Here is a 9,676-nt window from a genome sequence, read left to right as displayed (position 1 = left end):
GTAATGAAAGCTGGCGATTTCTCAAGTAGCAGGAAGCAAGAAATATGCATATGTAAACGCAAGAGGTTGCATAAAGTTTGGGCAAACCTGCAGTGCAGTAGTTGGATCGAACAGCTGCTGAATGCCTGCGAGGGGAGGAGAGGAAGGCTGTGGAGCGGACGGGGAGAGGGAGACCTTGAGGGAGCGGCGTATAGAGGTATGTATGGAGGATATGCCGTATGCCTTGCCCGTTGACGGGAAGGATAGGATCCCATCCAGCGCATCAGTGTAACGTTTTTCTTAATGACGCTACATTTTTGTCTCTTACCGTGGCAATTAAGTAATCAAACAGCCCTTAATTTATTAGTTAAGCTGTCGACTTGCCTCTTCGATTATTTATTTGTTTGGAACCTTATCTGCGACCTCTCGGTATCTGAGCGCAAGACTTGACCTCGATAGAAAAGTTAATTGCATGTTGGTACCACAACCGAGGCTAGGATAACAAATTAATACTACTCCCTCATTTTCGGTTTATAGAGCTTAATTAAAAAATCTCACCAACCAAGGTAGATGGTGAGTGGTGAAATATTTTTTGTAGTTTGCAAAAGCACCTAATTAATGCTCTAGTTTTTCTTAAAAATTATGTTTATCAATGCATTAATTACAATGCATGAATGCATAAAATACATGCATTGGTCAATTTTCTCTTAATACTTGCATGCAATGATTTAATGCACCTTGAAATCTGAACATGTGATGGGGAACAGCCAAATTGAGCCTTATAAAATGGAAAAATTAAAATTTTGAGATAAGCCCTATAAACCGAAAAGGAGGGAGTATTTCAATTAATATGTTTTTTGCAGCCCAATGCCAAGTTTGGGGCACGAGACAATAAATCGGGCTGATTTGCTCTTAAACACATTATGACAGGGAAACTGACCAGCATGGCCTGCTTGGCAGGGACTGATGTGGCATGTTCTATTGCAAAAAAAATCCCTTGCTTTAAATTAATCATTCAAATGCCCTCGTTTGCAAAAATAATATTTGCGGAAAATATGCACCCGCCAGATTCAAACTCAGTAGCTTGCGGCACACTCATGTGGGTACTTAATTACGTTGAGTCAGACTTGCCTCTTCGATTATGTATTTATTTGGAACTTTATCTCCATACATGAGAGCGACCCCGCCAGCAAAATGAGAGAAAGACTTGACCTCGATCGGGGAAGCCCACTCGTTAGTTAACCTTTACAAGTTTTGCAATTTTTTAATTTATACAGCTAGTACTTCAAAAGAAATTCCCCCAAGTTGAAGGCGCATTCGCAAGACTTTGTTTCTCTTTCAACAAACTACTCCCTCCGTCCCATAATTTAAAACGTTTTTTAGTATCAAAAAACGTTTTACATTATGGGACGGAGGGAGTAGTAACCACTAGTAAGCCTGCACGTGCAACGCACGTCTCGACTACTATTTACAACCGTCACCTGTGTATGTAAGAGGATAATCTGATTGTAGTAGTAAAAAATATTTCAAATGTATTGTTGTGTAGTTAAGGTTCATTTTTCACCCAAAAAACTATTGCACTATTATTTCAAATCTTTAGTAGCGTTCTTATTTCTAGTAATCATGCACATGCAGTGCAAAAAAAGGTACACAGACATATATTTGAACATTGGGACAATGTGCTAGTACAAAAAAAATCACGTATCAATGTGCGTGTCTTAAAAAAATTGGTGTGTGACTACACTCCATATCCAAATCTTGATGCGTGAGTGCACTCCATACTCCATTTGCTCCATATGATAGCTTATCCTCCTCTCCAGAAAGAGCTTCATGTGTATCCCTATCCCTACCTGGTATATCAGTATTTCTCAAAAAAAAAAATGGTATATCAGCACATACTGCGTCCCTACAAGAAGCTTGTAAAATTTTATTGAAGAACATATAAACCCAGTAGCAATCGAGTCTCATGGGAAAACTGATCACTCAATTAGCGAGAAAGTGCTCACTTAGGAAGTTTACTTAATGCATCATGATTTGTTTCTTGAAACTTCATGCTTAGTGAAAGAAAAGTAAGGCTTGGAGATCTTTCTAAAGTTTAGTATGGAATAACTTTCTCAATTGCATGGCATTTAGTGATTCTGTATAAAGAAAATAGTTGCAGGCTTGGTAAATTAAAGGAACAATATTCCTACAGACAAGTGAGAAATCTCATGTAGGCTTCCACAAATAACTACAGGGTTCCACAACACACACAAACTCCTAAAGAATTGGCACGATTGGCATGTAGCAGGTCCTACAATAGAAAGCAAACACAGTTTAGAGGAAATTTCTTAATTATGCCTGCAAAACTAGATCTAACAAATTTGCACACTAATACTCAGACACCACAGATGTTTTATATGGCTTGGCATTTTATAATACAACTGGTGAGCGCAAGCGTACTTCCTCAGCGCCAAAGGCGCTTACATATTCTAAATTAAAATGTACCAAGTACATGGCTCTACAAAATTCAGACAAATCTGTGTTAAAAAATGTCTTTTACAAAATAAAGCCCTTCCTTGCATTATAAGAAAACCCTATCATAAGAAGACAAGTAGTGCAACCATTCAAGAGGGATAGATAAGTTCCAGTTACCTTGTTAATTTCTCGGCCTTCTCTGCCGAAATTGATCAGTATGCGTCTTCCACCCCTTTCACAAACACACAAAACATGGGCAAGAACAAGCAGATATGGATCCACAAAGACTGTGAAATGGATCAAGGCCTTCTACTTGACTCATAGTTCAGAATGCTATGTCTCAAGAACAAGTAAGCATATGTACAATCCTGTCGTGCATTCATCTATTTGGAAAGACAAAGCCAATAGTAAAAGCTAGAGCCTGGAATGGATAATGGGTTTTGCAAACTACGATTTCAGCAAATCTGCAACCAATAAATATCAGTGCGCATAACTTTAATCCAGGGCAATTTAAATGCCGACTCTTAAATCTGGAACAATATGAAATAGATAAATGTGCCTAGGAGATGCATGTACTGTCTTTTTTACTTGTACATGTGACTATGGAGCAATATCACAGAAAACAAAAATACATCTTATTAGGAGACCTGAGCAGAAACAAAGCTTAGCTGCAGAACTCACACATGCCTTATGAAAGGTCAATGGACTTCACAACTCTACAGTACTGGGCACGGGTGAGCACCTCCTGCTATAAGGGCACTCCGACATTCGGTCCAACAGTTAGTGTGCGGTGCGAGTAGTACTGGACACAGGTGAGCACCATGCCGTACAGGGCTTTGGCGAGGAGCCGACGAAGACAGAGATACCAGTATCATACAGGGGAGGAATGATGAAGACAGAGATGTCCTCAGGCTTCAAAGGAGCACCAACAATAAGAAGAAGAAAAAACTGTAAGAAAGTTCACCTAGAAATTGTAAAGCATCAGGACGCAACAGTTGAAGAGGTAGGTTTAGGGTTTTTGCGTGGGTGGCTAACATCCAGCCTCACGTTTCTTTATATAGATGATCATAATACAATTACATACGTATACAAATACGTGTACATGTACAATATGCTAGACCCTATTTTACATGCCACCTCAATCTGAACTACATACAAGATTCCGAAACGGTCTAGCATCTGTCGAGTAGTGGGTTTAGTAAATACATCCGCTAGCTGATTATCAATTGAGATAAACCTGACTTCCAGTTTACCAACAGCTACTCGTTCCCTCACAAAATGGAAATCAATCTCAATGTGTTTGGTCCAAGCATGAAACACTAGATTCGCTGTCAGGTAAGTTACCCCTAAGTTATCACACCACAATATGGGTGTGCACTGCCGTGTGACTCCAAGTTCTGTGAGAACTGTGTCTATCCAAATGGCTTCAGCCGCGCCATTGGCCAACGCTTTATACTCTGCCTCGGTGCTAGACCTCGAGACCGTAGGCTACTTCTTGGAACTCCAAGATATAAGATTGGGTCCAACAAATATAGCAAAGCCACCAGTAGAACGCCTGTTATCAACACAGCCTGCCCAGTCTGCATCGGTGAATATACTGACTCCAGTAAATCTGGACTTACGAATCCGTAATCCCGTGTCTAGCATACCTTTGACATACCTCAGAATACGCTTAACTTCTTCCCAATGAACCTCCGTAGGCTGAGACAGGATCTGGCACACTTTGTTCACGACAAAGGAGATATCTGGACGAGTGAGTGTCAGATACCGAAGTGCTCCAACTACACTGCGATACGTGAAAGAGTCGTCAGTACTCAGCAATGCACCACTGTGACGCGAAAGGCTTTCGGATGTAGCAAGTGGAGTGGAAGTGGACTTGCAGTTCTCCATGTTGACGCGATGAAGGAGATCAAGTGCTTACTTCTTCTGCGTCAATGTCATGCCCCCTGAATGAAAGGACGCTTCCAAACCAAGGAAGTACTCCAACCGGCCCAAGTCTTTGATGGGAAAATTCACAGACAAGGACTGCACAAGGCGATCCACCACAGTAGGTGTAGAACCAGCAATCACAATATCATCAACATACACCAGCATGTATATCTGAATAGCACCATGTGAAAAGATGAACAGGGACGCATCTGCCTTGGAGGGAACAAAACCAAGTTGTGAGAGTCGCTGACTCAACCGAGCATACCAGGCATGCGGTGACTGTTTGAGCCCGTAGATGGACCGCTGGAGTTTGCATACATGAGAGGGATAACGAGCATCCTCAAAACCAGGGGCCTGCTGCATGTAGACATCTTCGGCCAGAAAACCATGGAAAAAGGCATTACTCACATCAATCTGTCGAAGACTCCACCCGCGGGAGACGACGAAAGAGAGGACCAGACAAACCGTGGCAGGCTTCACCACAGGGCTGAAAGTATCTCCATAGTCGATCCCTTGATGTTGAGTAAAACCACGAGCAACAAGGCGAGCTTTGCACTTGTCAACCGAACCATCCGGACGATGCTTGGTCTTAAAGATCCACTTGCAGCTCACAACATTAGCACCAGGAGGCTGAGGCACCAACACCCATGTGTTCGTGTGACAAAAAGCAGCAAATTCTGCAGACATGGCGGCACGCCAAGCCGGTTCACCAAGAGCATCACAATGAGTAGTGGGTGCGGGAAAGAATGCACGCCGACGAGTGTCATACCATCCGTGTATGTCTTGGCCTTACACGTATGATCGCGGTGATGAGTGACCATGGTGTGCCCGGGAGCTGCATCGTCGGTAGATGTTGGCGGCGACGACGGAGACCCGACCAGTGGTGTCGCGGCTGAACCAGTTTCAGCAACAGGCGACACGGGCCGGGGAGACGCGTCGGGTTGGGCCGAACCAGGCGACGAGGGGGAGCCAGGCGGGGACGGCAGCCCCGGGGACGCGGCTGGCGACCAGGCGACGCCCGACGCAGGTGAGGCGGGCTGGGCCGACCCAGGCGAGATAGGAGACACAGCGGGCGACCCAGTCAGGCCCGCGGTTGTGCCAGCGGGCGAGGCCGACGGGGCCGTAGACGCACCAGCGGGCGAGGCCGACGAGGCAGCCTCGAGAGACGGGGCATGCACGTCGGGGCCATGCACGTCGATCACGCCGGCGGATGCAGGTGCGGCGACGGTTTCCTGGGAAGAAATTAGAGCAGCATCTGCAGAAAACAAGTCAGGTGACAAATATGACAAATCATATTTCCGCACATGGACATCCGAAACGGGTTCATTAGATGGAAAAGTGAGGGCGTGCTCAATAGAAGCAATATCAACTGAGACACCCGGGCTGGAGTAAGGGAAAACTGACTCGTCGAAAACAACATCACGAGAAATGTAGATCCTACCGGAGGTGCGATCAAGACACTTATGACCCTTATGCAGAGGACTATAACCAAGAAAAACACACATCTTGGAGTGGAACTCCAGCTTGTGAGCATTATACTTGCGGAGACTAGGCCAGCAAGCACACCCAAAAATCCGAAGAGAGGAATAATTGGGCTGAACATGAAATAGACAGAACAGGGGCGTGTCCTTGTTGAGAAACGGAGTGGGCATACGGTTGATGAGATAACATGTCGTAAGAAAGGCCTCATCCCAAAACCGGAGTGGGAGAGACGAATGCGCCAATAAGGCGAGGCCGGTCTCGACCAAGTGACGGTGTTTGCGCTCGGCAATACCGTTCTGCTGAGACGTATGTGGACACGACACGATGGGAGATGCCCGTGTGTTGAAAGTAGCGATCAAGCTTGTGGTATTCACCACCCTAGTCGGACTGAACGGCCTTGCTTTTGCAATCCAAAAGGCGTTCGACATGAGCCTGAAAGTTATAAAAGACTTGCTGAACATCAGAATTTTGTTTAAGCAAATAAATCCAAGTGAAGCGCGTGTAGTCATCAACAAAACGAACATAATACTTGTACACCCCCCCCCCCCGAAGACGCAATAGCGGGCCCCCAAACATCTGAATGAATTAATTCAAGAGGTACAGTAGTGACATGATAAGACGTAGAATATGGTAGTTGATGACTCTTAGCACATTGAGATGCATCACACACTAATGGTGAATTATTTGAACTAGAACAAGGAAGGTCATGGCTCCGAACAATGGAGTTGACCACATTATTGGTAGGGTGACCTAGACGTTGGTGCCATTGCGACGACGAAACGCGAACACTGGATGAAGCATGGCGAGATGACGAGGACGATGCACAAGCAAAGGGAATCAGGTAGACCCCCCCGCGACTGATACCTTGAAGAATGACACGCCTGGTTGCTTTGTCCTTAACAAAGAAAAGACGACGGTGAAACTCAACAAACACATCATTATCACAAACAAGACGGTAGACAGAAAGGAGATGCTCTCTGATGTGAGGAACATGAAGGATGTTGCGTAGTTTAAGAGATGAATCGGGTAAACGGGAATGACCAATGTGTGAAATAGACAAACGTGCACCATTGGCCACCTGAACCTGGTCCTTGCCATCATAGCGCTTGTGAACCCGGAGGCGTTCCAGATCACTTGTCAGGTGATCGGTAGTCCCGGTGTCCAGGACCTTAGGATAGTCGACGGTGTTGGTGGAGGCCGAGTTGGGGGAGCGAGTGTTGTGGTCCTGGTCATAGCGCTTGCGACAATCATCGGCCTCATGCCCCCATTTTTTGCAAATTTGACACCGGGGCACCAACGATTGTTGCGACGGCCACCACCGTCGTTGTTGTCGCTGTTACCCCCGCCACTTTGCCGACCATTGCCCGTGTAGGAGGGGTTACGGTCGCGGCCACCATTGGGGCTGTCGTTGCCGCCTTGGTGGCCGTGCCCGGGCTGGCCATTGCCATCGGCCGAGCGACCCCCACCCTGGGAGGGGTAGGGATCCGAGTAGGGAGCACGTCCGCCCTGGCCGTAGGGGCCGGAACGAGTCACGGCGTTGGCGGAGGGAGTCCACCCCTCCGACGAACTCTGCTGAGCCTGCAATGCTTCGAACGACAAGACGAGCGAGTAGAAGCTGGAGTAGGGCATAGGTGCGTTACTCACACCCAGGGAGGCAGCGATGGAGTTGTAGGCGGAGCCGAGTCTGGTGAGGATGTGATCAATGAGCTCATCATCACGAATCGGAGAGCCGGCGGCAGCCATGGTGTCGGCGAGGGCCTTCATCTTATGCATGTACCCAGCCGCGGACATCTCCTCCTTCCGCAACATCTGGAGTTGACGCGACGTTGGCGCGACTCTGCGCGTCGTACATGGCACCGACGGCCGTCCATACCGCCTGCGCCGTCTCACAGCTGATGAGCTGACATGCGATGTCCTCCTCCATGGAGGTAAGAAGGAGGCCCTTGACCTTCTGGTCCTGAGTCCACCAATGATAGTACGCCGGATTAGCGGCGGTCGTCGCGGCGTCGCCAGTCCCGATGGGATGGTCTTGCCGGGTGCCGCCGTGGTGCCGTCCAGGTAGCCATGGAGGTTGGCGCCGGCTAAGACGGTGCCGGCGATGCCTCCCCACAGCATGAAGTTGTGGCGGCCAAGGCGAACTGAGATCGCTGGAACGGCGAGGGCGGCGGGAACGGTGGCAGCCGCGGCCGAGGTGATGGTGCCGACGCTGTTGGAGAGCGAAAGGGCGGCGGACGACATCGCGGCGGCGTGGAGGAGGACAGCGCGTGGCGGCGGAGAAGAAACTCGCGGCGGCGGCGGCGCGGAAGGGCGGCGCGCGGCGGCGGCGGTGGATGGATCGGGGGGGCACCTAGTGTTCGCGCGGCGGCCTTGTGGCTAGCTAGCAATGAAGAGATAGGTTTAGGGTTTTTGCGTGGGTGGCTAATATCGAGCCTCACGTCTCTTTATATAGATAATCATAATACAATTATATACGTATACAAATAAGTGTACATGTACAATATGCTAGACCTTATTTTACAGCAACAACATTCAAAGATTCAGGTAACATTCAAAGCAACCTCTATAGGCCCAAAAATTAAAGAGGACACTATCGATCAATACACAAAACAACCAAACTACCACAGCATTATTTATGTATAATTATGTAGCTTAAGTTGTATAATGTTTTCATGACAAAAATACTTTGCGCAACATGAAATCTGAAAATGCAGTATTTCTCATGAATGTTTGGCTATGTCCTATAGTGGTGATCAGAGATTTGTATATTTCAATAAGAGATCGATGGGGGTCAGGTGGATGTGAAGCTCACCATCAGGAATCAATACGAACGCATACCTCGAGCTCCTGCCTCCCAACGCACCAGGGTGACAGTTCTGTCAAATTGGATGGATTTGAAGACTGGAGGACCATCAGCGTCGCTACAGGAGCGAACCCCAAACGGACGCGGATTTTTAGAGCTTAGGCTCATGGACACCCTCTATCCATACCCTCCAATATAGCTTTGAGATCCGTGCTAGACAACTAACTTACTGCGTAAAAATTTCTCTTTTTTGTTGCTTTCAAATAAAACAATATATGAACTTCAAACTTCGCAGAATAGCAAAACATTCTTACTACAGTGAGAGAGAAAACTTATAGATTTTTTTGACGGATATTAATATACAAAATGAGATTTTCTTTATTAAAAAATGTTATTTTTAATACTTATGATGGATGAAAAAATCTGAAAGTTTTTTCTCTCATTGTAGTAAGAATGTTTTGCTATCTTGCAAAAGTTGTAAGTTCATATGTTATTTTATTTGGAAGAAACAAAAAAGAGAAAAGTTCTTGCATGAATCGCGATGCAGAGATGGATGGCCAGATAAGGGGGTGCACCTAAGCCTATGCTCCACATGATATTTTCCAACCCCAAACGGCGGCTGCCCACACTGTGTACAAACGTGTCGATCCCACCGCAGGCCTCTCTGCCTCATGCTTGACACCTTCCTCGTCGCTGGCATGCCGAGGTGCTCAATGTGCTCTCCCGCGTCAACCGTGGCGCTGCTGCGCCTGCTCTTTCGCGGTGGTGGGGGTGGGGGGCAGCCGCTTGCGGCGCCATACATCTTCCTCGGAAGGAGCACATAAATCGCTCCCCTCTTCCCCGACGTGGAGGTGCGCCCGGATCCGATGCTCCTCGTCCGCACGGCCGCCTCCTGCAGCAAACTCCATTCGGGGCAGCACAGTCTGTGCGAAGGAGCGGCGAACGGTCACGGCGACCCGCGCTCCAGAAGAGGGCGATGGCGACTGCGTCCGTGGGGCATCATCCGAGTGGAGGAGCGATGGCCTGAGT

The sequence above is a fragment of the Triticum dicoccoides genome, chromosome 6B (assembly GCF_002162155.2).
Source record: "Triticum dicoccoides isolate Atlit2015 ecotype Zavitan chromosome 6B, WEW_v2.0, whole genome shotgun sequence".
Lineage (NCBI taxonomy): Eukaryota > Viridiplantae > Streptophyta > Magnoliopsida > Poales > Poaceae > Triticum > Triticum dicoccoides.
The sequence above is the reverse complement of the archived record's forward strand: the minus strand, read 5'-3'. Positions refer to the sequence as shown.